General features: G+C 44.1%; 1 long non-coding RNA gene across 4 annotated transcripts in view; it reads right to left on the bottom strand.

Moving 5' to 3' along the window:
- LOC118613765 overlaps nt 1-18,311 on the bottom strand; it is a 94,346-nt gene extending 76,035 nt beyond the window's left edge. For 3 of the 4 annotated variants that reach the window (XR_004955817.1, XR_004955821.1, XR_004955819.1), the window contains exon 1: nt 17,623-17,869. This is a non-coding gene — a long non-coding RNA (uncharacterized LOC118613765). Of the gene's footprint in view, nt 1-17,622; nt 17,870-18,243 lie in introns of those variants that run through there. The other variant, XR_004955818.1, reaches the window with a different exon arrangement.
- Nucleotides 18,312-19,503: the final 1,192 nt, after the last annotated feature.

Here is a 19,503-nt window from a genome sequence, read left to right as displayed (position 1 = left end):
GACAACGTTTCTGATCCCAGATTGCCAGTAAGAGTTGCATGACCCTGGCCTAGTCATTTATCTGAGCCTGAGTTTTCTCATTTGTAAAATGGGCTGATAGCCTCCTCATTTGTTTGTGATGCTTAGGTAAAGCAATGTGTGTATAATCATAATTTCACTTAAAGATAGTAGCCTGGCTACATAATAGACACATTTGCACTGAATGCTGAATGAGTCAATACCAAGCACACACTGTTAGCTCAATGGCCCCATAGACTTCTGGGTCCAAGCCACTTCTTATCCACCTCCGACCACTCCTGAGGTCTCATCTGGCATCTCCATGCCTTGTCTTTAAGCTCCTGTTTGCCTTTCCTCCCTCCCTCCCTCCCTTCCCCCGCCTCTCTTCACCCCTCTGGTTCCTGACCTCTGAAGCCACAGAGGGTGGCTGGCTGGGCTGAGGGCTGAGTCTGTAATCAGTATGTTGAATAAATATAACTTGTGACATAATCAGGACAAAATTTTATATTTGTCTCCTACCATCCACTTAAAAGTGATTCAGTGAACAGTCTGGTAGTTCCTCAGAGGTTAAAACTGAGTTCTCATGTGATCCAGCAATTCCACTCCCAGATATAGCCCCAAAAGACATGAAAACATATATCCAAACAAAAACTTACATACCAATTGTTCACAGCAGTGTTATTCATGAGAGCCCCAAAGTGGAAACAACCCAAATGTCCATCAGCTGATAAATGGATACACAAAGTGTGGTACGTTCATTAAATAAAATATTATTGGGTGAGAGAATGAAGGTCCGATTCACAATATAACATGAATGAACCTTGAAAACATTATGCTATGTAAAAGAAGCTAGTCACAAAATACCACATAATATGATTCCATTTATATGAAATGCAGAGAATAAACAAATCTATAGAAACAGAAAGTAAATTAGTAATTGCCTAGGGTTATGGGGCTGGGGGCAAAATGGGGAGTGACAGCTAACGGATGTGAGGTTTCTTTTTAGGGTAATAAAAATATTTTAAAGTCAATTGCAGCAATGATTGCACGAGAAGGAGGTAGAACACCCCCCTCCCCACTCCTACCTTCCCCGCCCCCAGTCTCCTGGTGGGATAAAGAGGACTTATACAGTGCTTCCACATGGGACTTTCTCCACAAACCCTCTCTCTTACACTCTGAACCCCTTTTTATATCATTGATTCGGTTGAGGGATTCAAGAGTCACAGAATTGTTTGTGGAAATTTGCTTTCTCGATTCTGCATGAGTAGTGCGACCCCTTGGCCTTGAGGCATTGAAACATCTGGGCACGGTAAGTCCAAATACCGTACTTGCTTGTCACTTGGCCTGGTTCCTGAGCAGTCTCTGCTTTCGCGGAGTGGTCCTACTCACTCTTTAGACCATGGTGAGAGGCCTAGAAAACTCTCCTGCCTTCTTGACAAAACAGCCACAGACGTTGCTGTGCTAACCCGGGCTTTTCACAAGAAGAAACAGTGGGGATGCTAGCGAGCAAATCAGTCGACTCTCTTACCTAATTGCTCATAGTACCTTAAGAACAGAAGTGTAGTGGGCAAAGAGTTTAGTCCACAAATCTAGGGTGCAGGATATGTCAGAAGACTTTTCATTTCTCAAATCAAGTGTAATCTGCTGTTAAGACCCCCCAACTTCTCCTGGCTGGTGGGAGACATACAGAGAACTCAGGAATGGGTGTGGTGAGTAGAACTCACTCTCCCTCTCGCTACCGGGTAATTCGAGAAGTCTGGAACTGGTGAGACCAGAAAACTGGGGTAGGGAGCAATTCATTACCCCTTAGTGGTCGCCAGCTTTACCACACGGCCTCTTCGTACTGTGTCTGCCGAGCACTGGTCTTAACCACCCATCTCAGGGATGCTGCTCTGCAGGTGAGCCCAGAGATACTGCTCCCAGGAGTAGTCCCCATGGTGTAAGGACATGGCATCCCGCAGCCATTCCCCAGTCTGGGGTGCTCCTCGGGGCGTTAGTCTATGAGACCCTATCTCCATATTTCTCCCCTTTCTTGGACAACCGCTCCCAACTTCCCTGCCCCCAAACTCTTCCCTTCCCTTCATCACAATTTCCCTCAGTGGGTCTTTAGCGATCTATCGTTAGCCTTTTATCAGGGGATGGGGAGAGTTGATGCTAACTTTGCTAGTCTTTCGTCACTTATTTTAAAAAATAATTTATCCTGTGACAGAATCTCAACAAACCATGAGGCTCACTCATCACCCAGACTCATGACCTGTTTAACATAATCATTTTGGACATGGGGGCACCTGGGTGGCCACCATAGGGGATCCAAACCACGGATAACAGAGCAAGTCAATAAAAGAGACAAAGCAGAGAAGACCACCTTCCATTTCTCTTTGGGCAAATTCTCTGTACACCTGGAGGCCCTGCTCAGCCGAACAGCTGGCACTGGCTCTGGTGAACACATTCACTGTCCCCCTGCCCCCAGCCCTGTCCAGGCTGTGTCCTCAAGTCACACACACGCCCCAGGAAGATGCAAACATCAATACCCAAGCCACACCAACACAGCCCCTCGTACGAAGCCAGCCTTTCTTTCACTGAAGTAAATTTTAGATTTAGAATTTTGTGTAGAAAGTAAACACTGACTATTGATTTGTATTCCCTGAGGAAGAAACTAGACAGGCCTTTGCCCCACTTATATTTTATTTAAAACCCTCTGCTCTGCCAAAGCAGTCTGTGTACTGACCTCTGAAAGCCCATTACACCCTCGGCTAGAAATCTCACCATCTTTTGTCCTACCACCTGGGTATAATAAGGCCCAGATCCTCTGCCACCGTCTCCGGTAAGCCTCTGTTGACCTGGGCAGTCCGAGGGGCTCTCACCCGCTCTGAATCCTGATATCACCTTTCTCTGCCCTGCCCTAGAGCTCAATCCACATTGTCTTTTCTTGTTCCCCTGGTTTATACACCTTGTTTTCTTAAAGCCAGGGACTGTGTCCTCTGCTTCGTACCTCCCTTCTCTTTTCCAGGACATGGTTTTGATCGTTACTGCTATTTTGATCTTTATTCTGTTATTTTGATAATTCCTTGATATTTTGTTATTTTGGTAATTATCGTTATTGCTACTCTTCCTTTATTTAACACTTGTCAAAGGCATATCATGTGTCAAACACCGAATCAAGTGTTCACGCACACCCCTTTATTAATCCTCACAACAACCCTAAATAGTGGACACAATTACTAACCCCGTTTCATAGAAAAAGCAACACGGGCCCCTAAAGGCTGACTCTGTAGCCTGAAGTAGCCATGCTCAGTCTAAACTCAGCTCTGTACGACCCCAAATCTGCATTCTCAGTTTCCAAAGGTTACCGTAGGCCAAATTATGGGGTAGAATAGGGAAGGTATGGATTACTTCTTTAGAATTTCTTTTATACAAGACTCTAAAATTCAGAAAGGGGACTCGTCCCCAATGCAACAGTTCGTCCAGGGCAGCGAGGGGTGTAGACGCTGGAGTCCCAACCCCCAAGCCAGCGCTTTTTTTTCCACACCCTGCTGCTCTTCTATATGACAAAAATACTCCTTTTGGAAACTTAGTCTTTTAGTACTTTTCTACTGTAGAACAAACTACCCTTTAAGAAAAACCAAAATAGTAATTTTCTGTGGAGTGGATAATCACTCGCTGCAGTACACTAAAACAACACTCTGTGGTTAGAGCAGGAGGAATGTGAAAAAGCTTTTGCTTTGTTTGTCTCTGTATATAAAAAGTACACGCGTGTGCCTGTGTGTATACACCGCGTGCACATAATTTCCAGTTCACCTAACTTACACACAAGAGCCACTCCTGGTCTGGCCACCCACCCTCTGTGGCTCTGAACTTTCGCAGACTAGAGCACAGTCCAAGAGAATCCGTTTCTGTGTCTGCTGTTTATGATCTTTAGTTTTAAGAATCCACATCCTGGAAAACTTTTGAACAGTGTGGCCTTGACAAGGTACGAGGGAGGCTGACTGAGGGGGGGAGGGGAATAGCCCAGGCTGCCCTCTGCCTAGGCTACCGCCCCCAGCGTGGTTCACGTTTTAATAGAGGTCAGTTCAATAGACATTTACTGAATGCTTATTACCTGCTGGACTCTACTAGTTAGTGGAGATGTGAAAATGAATAAGACTTCATCTCCAGCTTTAAAGGCTCGTTGCGATGGAATAAACTGACATGTCAGAAAAAAATACTCTTCTGTGGATAGGGAAGATTAAAGAAAAATTTTAAAAGACTTCTAGTAAAAGAATCATATTAAGGAGGACCTTTCTACGGACAGTATAATATGTATAGGAATCAGACTGTCAGTCAGACTCGGTTTATATCCCAGCTCCATTACTGAGTTCCTGCACCCGTAAAGTGGGATGATGTGCACATTGATACCAAGTAGCAGTCAGGATCAGAGAAAATAATCACTTATTGCAATGCCTGGCATGTAGTAAGTGCTCAATTAATTGTGGTAAAACAAAATGTCAGAAAATAAAATAGGTGAGTTCTCTGTAACTGGCTGTATAACTAGCACTCAATGTATATTTGTTATGTATTTGTTTAATGAATAATATATTGAATATGAAGCATGAGAAAAAGGGAGCTATCAAAATGACTCCATCATGGGGCTGGCTTTGCTTAAATCCTGATTCCTTATGGAATCAGCCTTAATCCTATGCTCTTCTCAAGACAAGCAGTTGGAAAATACATATATTTTTTCATCTAAGAATCACAGGACACAACTTTGGGAGGTCACCTAATACTGCCTGGTGTCCTCAGATGCATACAAATAGTCAGACATATTTTGACTCATGAGGCAAACTGAATCCCAGAGAGCCAAAGGAACTTACTTAATAAAAATTAAACGCAATGATGATGATAGATATATTTATTTTGCACTTACTATGTATCAGGTCCATTGCAAAGTGCTTTATAGTTCTCACGGTTATGGAAATGTTATCCCCATTTCGCAGATGACAAAAATGTGGCACTACAAAGGTGAAGCAGGGCGCTCAAAGCCATACAATCAGGAAATAGTAGAGCCAGGACTCAAATCCAGGTGTAGTTTTATGTTAAAGCTACTGCCTTGTATAGTTTCCCAGGGTCACATAACTCACTGTGTTGTACAACCAACACTGGTCTCTCATCCTCCTGGGCTAGGTAGGTAAGAGCAACATAAGGGCTCATGAATAATTGGCTTCTGGGGGTTCCTCCACTGATTCATTGTTCTTGTGTCCTCTTGGACTTGGCTGGTTCCTATTAAACTGAGGAGGTGGAGTGACAGTCAATCTATTGTTTTTCTCTGTCCCTGGTTTTAATCTGCTCCACTAATAGATCACCTTTAATGAAACGTATAGCAGGTTAGCTTGATGTTGTGTGTTATTAGAACAAATTGCAAAGACCTATGAAATTGATTTCTATTGTCTATTCAAAAGATTCGAAAGCTATTGTCGTTTATCTTCTTTTTATATCTAAATCAGCTATAAATAGTCTAGAAGTTGAATAACCTTTACATAGACTACATAGGTCACTGGTTATTATTGGTTACCTTTTCAATGTTCCCATGCATTTTAATGACATATTGATTAAGACATATTGATTATTCAATCTCTAGCGCTTAGTTATGAGATGTTTTATGTGTAGCCAAGAGCTAATACTGAAGCACTAACTCAGAAGTTATAGCATCAGTCAAAAACAAAAAAAGTAAAAACTCAAAGTGCTTTAGGGTACATTAAGTTTTCAAAGTCTAACAATTTGTATTTTCCTCAATTTTTATGAGAATGTGGTTTTTATTCACACAGGTATTAGATGGACTTTAGAAGTGATTTCACACTTTTGGATACTAGAAGATGTGAAAAAAATCACAAAACCAAACATTTCATATTAATATATTAAATATGTGTATTTCATACCTATATAATTATACATATAATTTTAACACATAATTGATTATGGACCTACTATTTATACCAAGTACTGGACAGAGGGCTATAAGATACAGTAAGAGTAAACTGAATGTGGAAAACCGAAAGAGAGAGTTTCCCCATTTTTTAACACGGAGAATGCAAAAGGCCCGACATTACTCGGCCCATGATGTGATGGCTATTCGATGCCATGCTGTCTCATTTGAGAAAAAGATTAAATTAGGCCAAGGGAACTTAAAACTACCAGGCTAATAGCATTCTCACAACAACTTTGTGAAGCAGATTGTCCCGCCCGCGGGACCGGTTATTTGGTGGGAGAACCGAGGAGAACCCAACCTAAAGAAAAGAGGGGTAACACGGACGAGAGAAAAGAGTGGAGGCAAGACAGTATTCTGATCAAGCCTCAAATTTTATTTTACAAAGCAGCTATATTTATACAGCAAGAACAAAGGGGGGCAGGCAAAAGGGACTTGTCACAATATAATTGGTCTTCAGCTGGTGCTATGGGGACAAGGGGCAGTGGAAGGAAAGAAGAGGAAAGGGGGGTACTGGTCATGTACTGATCGGTCAAGCACAGGTGGTGTAAAACAAAGGAAGTTCTCAGAGTTCTCTGTACAAACATGTTGGTGTCACGGGCTGCTGAGCTGCTATTTGTCTTCTGTTCTTGTGAAGCCCAAGCCCAGCATGTTTTATCCTTAACCCTTAAGGGCCCGTTTAGGTTGTGGCGCCCCTAACATCTCCTCCCTTTCTGTTTTTAGAAAGGCGGGCCTTAACCGAGTGGGGGAACATTGACCTGTTTCCTCCCGTGGGCTATATACGCCCATCTATTGTTGGCTCTTGGTATCTTTTGGGGAGGAGAGGCAGAGCCGGTTTTAAATTGTGATTTGGATACCAACCTCTATGCAAACCAGGTATGTTCTCAGGGAAGGACAGAGGGGACCCTCTAGTGGGTCTTCCCTTGCAGTAGCTTTGCATCTGCACCCATCTCGATGCCCATACCTTCCCTTGGTCTATCAAAGGTGAAGGTAGACATTTCTCTGTCCCTTATGTCGTCCCCGTAGGGAGAGGGGTATTTACCACCAACCAAACCTGCTATACCAAGGTCGAGGTCCCTCTTGGGCCAAGGTGGAGAAATTTAGGGCTGCGCCGACTTCTTCCGAGGGCTCTGTCATTGTGATTTGTTGGTAGTATACCGTAGGTCCTTTGGATAGCGCCGAGTCAACCTGTCTTTTAATTAGATCTGTTATTCTCCTGAATGCCCAGGGGCCAAAAGTGAGTAATAAGAGCAAGCCTATGAAAGGTCCTAATAGACTAGGGAGCAGTGTTGAAAAGAGTGGGGAGGTGGAAAACCAATTTTTATACCAGGCTTCATCTTTTTCTCTCTGTTTCTGCCTGGCCTCTAGGCTTTTTCTGACTTTATCTATGCTGTCCTGGACAAGTGTAAAGAACAGCAATCCTAATCTGTGGGTAAGGGGAATATTAGAGTCAGTGCAGAGGAGGACGAGAAACAGGAGGAAGAGCAAAATTCCCGTGAGGAGGAGAGGGGCTGGAGACCATCCTCTGCAATGCTTCTCCGGAGGACGAGGCGGTTATCTGTAAGAGAACAGAGGGGAAGCGAGGTCTCAGGGCTGTGGATCCCTGGACGGATTATAGAGTTTCAGTAGTCGGTCAGGTAACCACCGGGCGTTTTGAGCCTGATTGTCATAGATGCAAGCGTGTCCCTTTCCCCAGATAAGGACGGGGTCAGGACCATTCCATTTTGATGTCAGAGGATCTTTCCACGGGGCTTGTGCATAAGAGTCTGCAGTAGTAGGGTGCCAAAATCGGTCGGCTGCAGACTTTCCATCATTGTCGAGTGTCAGAAAATTAAGGACAAAAAGGGCATGATTTAGCAAGGTCTTATTATTGTTGTGTGGGGGGTATAGGATACCTTTGGAGTGTTGAAGTTTTGTAAGCATATTCTTCAGAGTCTGGTGTGCTCTTTCAACAATGCCCTGGCCCTGGGGGTTGTATGGAATACCTGTAATATGTTTGATATTTAGTTGAGCACAAAATTGTTTAAAGGAAGTACTGGTGTAGCCTGGGCCGTTATCAGTCTTGAGAGTTTTAGGTAATGGTAGAAAGGCAAGGCATGAAATCATGTGACTGATAACATGTTTGGTGGCTTCTCCAGACTGTAGGGTTGCACAGAGAAAGCCACTGAAGGTATCTATAGAAACATGTATATATTTCAGTTTACCAAAAGGGCTGAAATGAGTAACATCCATTTGCCACAGTTCTCCAGGAGTAAGGCCGCGAGGATTGACGCCAAGATGGGGTTCAGGTAGTAGAGTAAGACACCCCTGACATTGGCGCACTATTTGGCGTGCCTGTTCCCTAGTAATGGAGAATAAAAGGCGAAGAGTCCGGGCATTTAGGTGGTGTATCTGATGAGCCTGTTGAGCTTGTTGAATGGGGTCAGTAGAAGATATAGCCATAACAAGGTTGGAAACTTCTCGAGAGGCTCTATCAACAAGATCATTGCCAGTACTTAGGGGGCCGGGGAGACCTGAGTGAGCACGGATGTGCCCTATAAAAAAGGGATGAGATCTGGCGAGGATGAGGTTTTGGAGTTCTGAGAATAAGGGGGAGGCATTAGTGGAGGGTCGAATAAAAGGGACGGTCTCCAGAAGGGGAACTGATTGACTTATATAAGCACTATCGGTGAACAAATTAAAAGGACTATTAGGGAGAGTCTTAAAGACTTGAACAACTGCAAAAAGTTCTACAAGCTGTGCGGACAAGTAGTCGGTCCTGATCTTAGTAAGCTGTCCATTAATACTAAAGGCAGCAATTCCTGAAGAGGAGCCATCTGTGAAAACAGAAGGGGCTTGTGGAATAGGACGGCTCTTGGTCAGGGAAGGGAAAACTACAGCTTGGTTTTTAAGGAATTGTATGAGTTTGTCAGCAGGGTAATGATTATCTATCTTTCCTTGAAATGAAATACAATTGACAGCCCATTCATCTGATGTTTGTAGTAGCCATTTGACCTGAGCTGCTTCATAGGGCACAACAATGATGTCAGGGTCTTTGTTAAAAAGCTTTAGGGAGCTTTCGCGCCCCATTTTAAGTATTTGTGCGATAAGAGAAGGGTAGACAGGGAGTATCTTAGAAGGAGTAGCTGGCAAATGAAGCCAATATAGGGGTTTGTTTTGCCACAGGACACCCGTAGGCGTGAATGTTGTGGGAAGAATTAGTAGCCACAGGGCACAGGCAGGGGAATAGTATGAGATGTTTTGATTTAAAATGGCTTTTTCAACTAAGTTTAAGGCCGAGGCTGCCTCAGGCGTCAGGGTGCGTGGAGAAGAGGGATCAGGATCTCCTCGAAGAATGTCAAAGAGGGGCTTTAAATCTCCGGTGGTCAACTTTAGATATGGGCGAAGCCAGTTGATATCACCTAACAGGCATTGGAAATCATTGAGGGTCTGTAAAGAGTCTTTCCTTAATTCAACCTTTTGTGAAAGGACCTTAGTGGGGTGTAACTCGAAGCCTAGGAAGAGGAAAGGGGGCTGTAATTGAATCTTTTCTGGGGAGATCTGTAGTCCTAGATCTTGAAGGGCATCAACTAATTTATGGCTGGTATCACGCAAGATGGCAATATCAGAGCCTGCCAGGAGAATATCATCCATATAATGAACAATGTATAGGTCGGGATGTGTAAGGCGAAACGGATCAATGGCCTGGGCAACAAATTTTTGACAAAGGGTAGGACTGTTTGCCATGCCCTGAGGCAAAACCTTCCATTGAAATCTTGGGGAGGGTCCTATGCAGTTAACAACCGGGAGGCTAAAGGCGAAACGCTTTCTGTCCTCCGGATGTAAAGGGATACAGAAAAAACAGTCTTTTAGATCTATGACTATCTTGTGATATCCTGTAGGTATTGCAACGGGGGACGGCAGCCCTGGTTGGAGCGCCCCCATGGGAACCATGGTCTTATTGATTTCTCTGAGATCTTGAAGAAGTCTCCATTTACCCCCTTTCTTTTGTATAACAAAGATGGGAGTGTTCCAAGGGGAGGTAGATGGTTCAATGTGGCCAGCATCTAACTGTTCCTGCACTAACTGTGTGGCCGCTGAAAGTTTATGACGGGGCAAGGGCCATTGATCGATCCAGACAGGGTGGTTGCTCTTCCACGTGATTTTATCTGCCTGGAGTGCAGGGGGAGCAACGGCCCTCACGAAAAATTTTTGATGTCGTACCCTAAGCCTGTCCGTGGGGCCCTGTGTTCGGCCTCTATGGGAACGGTAATACCCTGATTATTTTTTCCAAGGCCCTTGCCCGGGATGAACCCTTGGTTTAGCATTTGATGAGTAACGGTAGCTGAGGGACTGAACATTAAAACTCCCATCTGGGTCAATATGTCGCGACCCCACAGATTTACGGGAAGCCCGGGGACAATAAAGGGGCGGACCTGACCAGTGTTTCCATCAGGGTCTTCCCAGGTGAGGAGTTGAGAGCTTTGAAAGGTGTTTTGAGAGTGTCCTATGCCTTGAAGATGAGTAAGAGAGGGCTGGCAAGGCCAGGAAGAAGGCCAGGAGGCCTTCGCAAGCACTGTAGAATCAGCGCCCGTGTCAAGGATGCCCTTGAATTCTTTGCCATTGATTTTGAGTGTGTGGTATGGGCGTTCCCGAGAAAGTTGCTGGATCCAGAAAATATCAGAGGAACCAGGCGTAGACGCCCCTCGGGAAGGCCCTAGGGAAGGATTAGATGTGTCGAGGGGTAGGGGCAGAGCCTGAGCAAGGCGTTGACCTTGGTGTATATAAAGTGGGCCTCTGGAGCTACTGGCTAATATCTTTATCTCCCCGGAATAATCACTGTCAACAATAGAGGGAAAAATGGTGATGCCCCGCAAGGTAGAGGAGGCCCTTCCAAGGATAAGAAAAAATGTTTTAGGAGGAGGGGGCCCAAAAACGCCTGTGGGGATCACCTGAGTCCCGCTATCGGGCTCTAATATGATGTCGGAGGAGGCACAGAGGTCCAGTCCTGCGCTTCCTGGGGTGGCCCTGTAAAGGGAATGGACTGATTTTGGGGAAAGGTGGGTAGGGGCTGAGTTTGTTCTATCTGGCTGTTCCCTGAGGCCCTGAGAAAAGGGATTGGCTGAGGGGCCCGGGGCTGGCCCCTCTGCCCGTTTCCCTGCTGGCGAGTGAGGGGGTTACCGAGTATGTCGGTGGTGGAGCGGCAGTCTCTAGCCCAGTGTCGGCCCTTTTTGCAAACGGGGCAAGGTGTCGAGGGAGGAGAAGGTCCTTTATTATAAGGGCCCTGAACCCTGGGTTTGTCATGGGAACTGTGGCATTGACGGGCAAAGTGTCCTGGCTGACCGCATTTGAAACAATTTTTCTGTTGGCCAGGGTTGGCCTGGATTGCAGCACCAACCGCTAGATGAATGGCCTGAGATACCTTGGAAGTAAATGGATCAACGTCTCGGCACAAGCGAAGCATTTCATCGAGCGTCTTGTCCCGGGTCTTACCCCTGAGGACGGCTCGGCAGGAGGCGTTAGCATTTTCAAAAGCCAATTGTTTGACCAATCTATCATTAGCGGCGTCGCTTCCTAGAGCGCGCTCAGCAGCCTCTAGGAGGCGACTGACAAATTCACTGTAATCTTCCTGGGGACCTTGGATAACCTTGGTGAGTGGCGTGGTGGGTGTGCCAGAACTAGGAAGAGTCCTCCAGGCCCCGAGAGCGGCATTATGTGTCTGAGAGAGGAGTCCAATAGGGAGATTTTGTTGCCGCTCCTCAGTGGCATGTGTCCCCTGACCAGTAAGTTTTTCAAAGGTCCAAGAATGAGAGCGGGGATTTTTAAGATTATTAGCGGCTATAGTCTGGCAGCGGTCACAGAAATCAGCCCGCCAAGTTAGATATTGGCCACGGGTGAGGACAGCCTGGACTATGCGGAGCCATTCACAAGGGAGAAGGTGTCCCCCTCGAGACAGTGTTTCGAGGACAGATAAGGTGTAAGGAGCATTAGGTCCATAAGTCCTGACAGCTGTATTTAGTTCTTTTAAGTTTTTGAACTGTAATTTATGGAACTCTTTACGCTCCGGGGCGGGGGAAGGGAGTTCGTCGTCACTGCTTTCTTCCTCATCATTATTGTTAGCAGTATCCTCTCCACCTTCAGGGGCATCAGGGGGATCAGCGGTGTTAGAGGTGGGAGATTCAGGTCGCTGGGATCGGGTGATGACAGGGAAAGTGAGGGTTTTTGGTTTGGGGTTTTTGGAAGGTTTTATAGGCAAGCGTTGGGCGGTAAGGACAGTCTCTTGTAAAGCAGCCTGAAGGGAGGCCAGTTTGCTCTCTATCTCGGCCATCTGTGCAGCAAGCTTATCTTTGGTTTGTGAAGCGTTATTGCCGTTGGAGGCGGGGAATGGCAGAACAGGCGCACGGAACTGTGGATTGTAGGGTGGGGGCCAAGTAGAAGGCCAATCTGGGTTACGATATCGTACGGCCTCATCTTCTAAGGTGGCGGCATCACCAGGATCTAAGGGGTCATTGAGTGGTCTTTTAGTCAATAAGGGATTGGTAAGAGGACCTTTAGGAGAAGGGGAATGTCCTGTGGGCAAAGAGGGGTATATGCCTTTAGTTGGAGAGGGATCGCTCATGTCTATAACGACTGAGGGACATCTAGAGGGGGGCTTTTCAGTGGGAAGAGAAGCAACGGATGCTGAGCGAGACAGCGGTTTAAGGCAGTACTCCGCTACTGACAAGAGTTGTCGTTTTTCGGGGTCATCGGAGGCGGTTTCTACAATGTCTCGAATTAGTCCCCAATAAGAGAAAGCAGAGACGGGGACGGCATCAGGACCTTCCTTTTGTAACTTATCGTTTAAATCTCTGCCTACCTTTTGCCATTTTTTTGGATGGATTTCAGGGCCATTTACTATGAACCAGGGACAGACTTCATCAATGAAGAGAAAAAATTTGACTAAATCCTTCTTTTTTACTCGGATTCCTCGCTCCTTGAATGAGCATTTTAAGTCTTTTATGAATTGTGCTTCTCTGGACAAGGTTTGTCCCATTTTTTTTTTTTGTTTTATTTATCTAAAAAGAAAGAGGGATAGGAACTGAGGAAGTGAACATAGGTATCAAGACAAAAAGGAGGAGAAGGGAACTTAACTTCTCTCCCGCGTGGGCAGCCGGTTAGTACAATCCGCTAACACGGACCCCCCGGGGGTGCGATGCCTACGGACGTCCCGCCGGCTGTGCCTTTGGGCATAGACAAGGCTCTTTTACAGAGGCGGCAGAGGAGGGATTATATCAGAGGTCTCGAAGTGGGCAGTCGGTTGGTATAATCCGCCAACACGGCTCTCAAGAGGCGAATCGCAGACCTACCGCTCTCTCCAGGGCGGAGGGAGAGGTCTACGACCGGGATGCCCTCTGAGTGGACGACTTCTGCCTTAAAGTCGACTGACACACTGTATTTTCCCAACTCAGAAAAAGCAGCCTCTAACCTCAGGGGTGGACGGCTTGTGCCAAGAAGCGGGCTAGAGAGAAAAGTCCCAAATCCTTTGAAAAAAAGGAAAAGACAAGAGGACCAAGAGAAGACAGAGGGAGTTTATGCTCAACTCTTTTCTCCGTTTAAAATTTGTTACTTATGATCCTAGCAGTCCGTGCTGAAACTAAACTAAGGCGGATGAACACTCACCGAAGACGGCGATCTCCGGTGAGCCGAAGACGAGGACCTTCCATGAGCGGTGAAAGGCAGTCTTCTCTGAAAAACTTCTTCTCTGAAAAACTTCTCCTTAACGAGCCGCGGCCTCTGTTATTTCGTAGTCCGCCTGGGTAAGGGTTCTGCACTCGGGCCCCACGTTGGGCGCCACCTGTCCCGCCCGCGGGACCGGTTATTTGGTGGGAGAACCGAGGAGAACCCAACCTAAAGAAAAGAGGGGTAACACGGACGAGAGAAAAGAGTGGAGGCAAGACAGTATTCTGATCAAGCCTCAAATTTTATTTTACAAAGCAGCTATATTTATACAGCAAGAACAAAGGGGGGCAGGCAAAAGGGACTTGTCACAATATAATTGGTCTTCAGCTGGTGCTATGGGGACAAGGGGCAGTGGAAGGAAAGAAGAGGAAAGGGGGTACTGGTCATGTACTGATCGGTCAAGCACAGGTGGTGTAAAACAAAGGAAGTTCTCAGAGTTCTCTGTACAAACATGTTGGTGTCACGGGCTGCTGAGCTGCTATTTGTCTTCTGTTCTTGTGAAGCCCAAGCCCAGCATGTTTTATCCTTAACCCTTAAGGGCCCGTTTAGGTTGTGGCGCCCCTAACAGCAGATAGTATTATTGTCATTTTGTAGATGGAGACAATTGTGCAATGTGAGATTGAGTGAATTATACAAAATGACATGACAAGTAAATGGCTGAGCAGAGATTGGAATGCAGGCAGTCTGGCTCCCAAGTCTAAGTTCTTAACCACTGAACTCTGGTATCTCTCTGTCAATATAAATAACATCATTTTAGGCTCTTAGTATGTGCTAGCTTTATTGTGAGACCAATTTATCTTTTATCTAGTTTAATTTTCCCAGCAACCCAATGATGCTGTGTTTCCTATTGCCATTTTAAAGTGAGGAGCTTTAAATGTATAAAGGTTCTTGTTACTTTTTTCTGCTTTCTTTCCTCTCCCCACTGAGTTGTGCTAGGAGACAGAAATAGAGCAAACACTCAAAACATAGAATCTCAAGACTAAAAGGAAATAAAACAATAACTAATCCCAACCCTTGATATGGGCCTTAATCCCCTTCACCACTCTCTCTGGCTGGGCTTGAATATCCGCTAACAAGGTTGTGACTTCTAGATCTTCCTCTCTGGATGGAGAAGTTGAATTCTGTTTCGGATTATAAAAAGGAAAACCTACCCTCATTTTAAAGAAGCTGAAGTTAAAACAAGATGAAGCTATTAATTAAAAGGAATCCAGGGGAAAGAGTCCAAAAGCTATGAGAGTTCAAGATTAGTCCCAAAGCTATCAGTTTTCTAAACCATATGGAACTAAAGGGGGGAACAGTGGAGGTACAGTCCGATAATCCAAACAACAGGCAAAATGCCTTGAGACCTCTGCCAAGAGTATAAAGGTTTAGCCAGGCCTGGAAATGGTATACATTACTTCTATACACATCCCACTGGCCAGATGCCAGTCACATGATCCAATCTAATTGCAAAGGAGGCTGGGAAATGTAGTATTTCAATGTGACTAGGAAGAGATAAATAAAACAGGCTTTGAGAAATGTATAGGTTATCTCTGTCTCCAATTACAATGATTTCTACAATTCTACAAATTCTACAAATTTTACAAATGAACCAAATGAATTGTATCCCTAGCACCTAACACTATTCCTAACATATTGTAGTAAATATTTGCTAAATGAATAAATGAATCTCACATACCTGAACATGACAAATTCACTACCCTATAAAGTTCGGTACTTGGAATACAAATATAAATTCTCTTTGACCTGGCCCATCACCAACTTTCATTTCTTCCCCAGAACTTTCATTGTTAAAACATTACTTTAGAAAGCATAAAATGGAGAAATTAATTCTAGAACATAAGACCAGAGGTTTGGTCTTGGTTTTGACCCTTTCTAAGTATGTGGTCTTGAGTAAAGCTCTTCAACTTAATGGACTTCAGATTTACTATGTACAAATGGTGGTAGGAAGAGAAATATGGAGATGATTGGATGCCTATCTAGCAGTTCTTTTGCCAATTTCTTGAAAAACAGAACCCCAACTGTTCATAGGTGTCAATGTGCCCACCCTCAGGGAGTTAAGTATGATTGTTTTAAGCCAACAATGACAATTCTTTTCAACACTAATTAGTCTAAGGGTAAGCTTGTGAGCAGATTATGGCTAATGAGATCAAGGGGAAATCTACTAGAGGGCTTCAGGAAAAGTTTGTCCTCTTTGATAAAAGAGAAAGTTGCATAAGAATGGGAACTTTTTGGCCCTATCCATTTTTTTCTTCTTGGGACACTCAAATGTGAAATTGTGATACTTAGAGCTGCCAAAGCTTGCATAGGACTCTGACAGGAGGCATAGCAAACACACTGGAGATCCAGCACAGAAAGGTCAGAAGAGCCAGGGTCCCCTACGACATTTTTGAACCTTTGAAACAATATTAGTACAACTTATTTTCAGTGTTACATGAAAAATATGCACCCCTATCGTTTGAACCACTGTTACTTGCTGCCAAGAACACTCCTAACACAGTAGATAACTTTTAGAGGTCTTTCCAGGTCCGAAAGTGTCCGAATGTTAAGTAACATCTCAAAAGGAAAAACAAAAGGAAACTGTCCTGGGATATATGAAGGGACAGGAAAAAATTTAAAAGGAGAAGAAACAACCGAAGATGGCTGAACTTAGATGTATTGACCATCTGACAAGCATGGCATGAAGAGCTGAAATGCAAAGTGAAATGCCCACAGAAACAAAAAATTGGGCTATGTCCCTATGGAGGATGGAAAAGAGCTGGTGCAAATCTGCAGGAACAGAATTAGAGAGTAAATATAACTCGAGCCAATGTATAGCTTTATCAGGAAATAAATGACCATTAAAAAGCCTTTTGAAATTCTGTTCATTCAAAGTAAGTGCTGTCTTTTGATAAGTGAAAGAGTGCTGAAAACATGTGACTTCAAAATGATCCCTTTTCATCTAAATTTTAAGTGTCTACGGTTGCTTTTTATAACTGCCATCTTCCCAGAAAACATTGCCTATAATCAGATGATTAGAACAAGTAGAAAGTCAAACCAGAACAAAGAATAAAAGAGTTGAAGATATCTACAGGTTCTACACAAAACAGTTATTCACTGTCTGTGTCTGATTCTGTAGCGGCATTGACCTTTTTGGTAGAAAATCTATGAGCACAATATCTGATTTTTATAAGATACTCCATCAATATTGGCTGAATCTCATTTTGCATAATATATTTTAAGTGATTATTCTCTACTTAGAACAATAACCAGAACTAATTGATGGACATCAGTTGGCAATGAACAAACAAGAATATTTATGGGGTCTTCTGGAAGGATCATAAGACCTCAGTTCTCACTTTCAACAATAGATCAAATTTACATCCCTGTTTTTGGGTGACGTATAGAGGGTTACAACAAAATGACCAGCCTTTATTGCATGCTCACTACGTGCCACACATTAAACTTTCATTTTCTCATTTAATCCTCATAATACTTCTCTAACCTAGAAATGAAGAAACTAAGAATTGGATTAAGTAACCTCGAAGAGGTCACTCAGTTTAGAAAGCAAGAGAAACAAGACTTCAGCTCAGTTCTGACCCAAAACTCCTGTTGTTGACTACTATTCCACACTGACCTTCTGTTAGGAAAACAAAAAGAAGAGGAAAATGACAAAGAAGAGTGGGTTCTGTAACAGTCAAGCCTAGAAGAAAGTTTCTTCTTAGATAGGCAGAATCAAAAAAGTGTAGGCTAGGAGTAGAAACAGAAAATCGAACAAAATCTTCCTTGGAGATTTGAGAGAATTGGAGGAGAAAGATGACTCAGCTTGGAGCTAGGATAGAAACAGGTAAAACTAAAAAGAATAGAATCAAATATAGACTTTAAAAATAATCAAAAAGAAAAAGAACTGGACAAGAGCAGTTGAAGTCAGGTAGCCAGCATATCTGGATTTCTCTGGTAACATGGGCGATCTCACAACAAATTTTTACCTCTCATCCTGGATTCTTCCTAATTCAGCTTTTTTGGTATCTGATGGAACTCTCGTTCTGCAAAAAGCAAAACATTTGATGAATCTTCCACTTGCCTTGTTAGCAATTTCTTCTTTTAGAAGATCCAGGGAGCAATGATGAGAGACATGTGATTGCGTGGAGAGTGCATGTGATCGTGTGGGGAATGTGCTGACGAGCTCAGATTTTCAAAGGGCATGTAAAGAAGAGGAATGAGGGACACATAATCAAGTCTGAATGCCCTGTGAGAATAATGTGCAAGGGGACTAAAGCCCCGAATCTCTAAGTCTTATTTAAAAATGCTAAGACCAATTAAAAAAAAAAAACAAAAAAGATTTTTGTAGCTTACACAGAAAATAGGCTTGCTGCTTGGGGGCTGAAAGCACAATGTTAACTGATTTTAAAAAAAAAAAGAAAGAAATAGCAACAAATGGAAACTTGCAAAATCAAATTTGAATAATTTGTTTACAAAGGAACTAAGAACAAAAATGTGAGTGGCACCTAGGGGGATCCCTAGAGATGATGCAGAAATCCGGGACTAGAAACAGATGTGTTTCCAGCCGTAGGACTGAAAGGACCTGGGGAGAGTGAGGTTATCAGAACCTGGAAGGAGAACGGGTCATGTCGAGCAGGGAGCCTTGAGAGGAGCAGTAACCTTCAGCAGAGGAACATGGCAAACTCAAGACTACCGTGCAAGAAGGAAGCTGGGGCATACACCTCTGCCCTTCTCTCCTCTCCGTCTTCAGTCACCTGCAAGGGCTCCCATTGGCTAAACCCAGAGCTGGGATCCAGAGGGCAAAGGAGACCTTTAGTGTAGAACAGGCAGACAGGGAAGTTCCTAAGGCAGAGAGCAGAGTAAAAAGGGTGAGGGTGAATCTAGGAGAGCCACAGAAGATACCTGGCACACCGCCTAAGTGACTCTGCGCTTCTAAAACTACCACATCCGGTGGGCACCAAATAAACTCCAGCAAAACATCTTTAAAGCCCAGTGTCTTCCCAAGAGATCCCTGGTTCTCACTAGTTCTGTTTCCCTTCCCTATTGTATCTGAGCCAATGCTGAGGGTGCAACTCTTCTCCAATTCTGCAAATACTTCTGAGACAAAATGCTGTCTTTCTAGATTGCTGCAATGGAACAATGTTTTTAGGCCCCTCTAGGTCTTAGTATTGTGAGAAGAACTGCACGTCTGATTGCTTTGAAGTTTACAACAGAGATGTCAAAGCTGAAGTCCACGTTTCCCTTCCATTATGTAGCCCCAGAATTAGGAAACAGCCACTCAGCCAGGAACCACATTACGCAGCCCCACACTCTTCCAGAGGGTGATCAGTCAGGTGACTAGTTTCAGCCAAGAGAATAAAAGCAAATGTGATGCGTGTCTGTAGAGCCGAGGATCTTAGATATGTGGCATGAGCTCTTGCTCACATTCCCTTCCACAGTGGCAGTGGAGGCCATTTATGAAGATCATGGTGTCACAAAACGGAAAAACCCTAATCCCTAAGTCACCACTTACATGAAAACCATTCATAAGAATCACCTGACCAGGACTATCCACATTTTGAAAGGGACAGGTAAATTTTTATTGTGGTAAGGGTAGTCGGTTCTTTGTTCCAGCATTCCTACTTTCAAATTCCCTACTCGTGACTTTAAATGATAGTAGCCAGAATGAGAAAACTAGAGTAGAGAATTGTCCACTAGCCGCTTCGCCAAGATTTTACTCTTTGACCATTTTGTGTAGGAAAATTTGCACTGATGTTTTTTGTTGTTAAAGGACATCCAAATTATTTTCTTTTTGTTAAATTGCAGTTTGATGCAATTCTGGAATCACATCTCTGGTATTTGGAGTATCTGAGTTATGTCACTTATTT

Source organism: Rousettus aegyptiacus, unplaced genomic scaffold, assembly GCF_014176215.1.
Source record: "Rousettus aegyptiacus isolate mRouAeg1 unplaced genomic scaffold, mRouAeg1.p scaffold_m13_p_2, whole genome shotgun sequence".
In the NCBI taxonomy this organism is placed as follows: Eukaryota; Metazoa; Chordata; class Mammalia; order Chiroptera; family Pteropodidae; genus Rousettus; species Rousettus aegyptiacus.
This window is presented reverse-complemented; position numbering and strand designations above follow the sequence as displayed.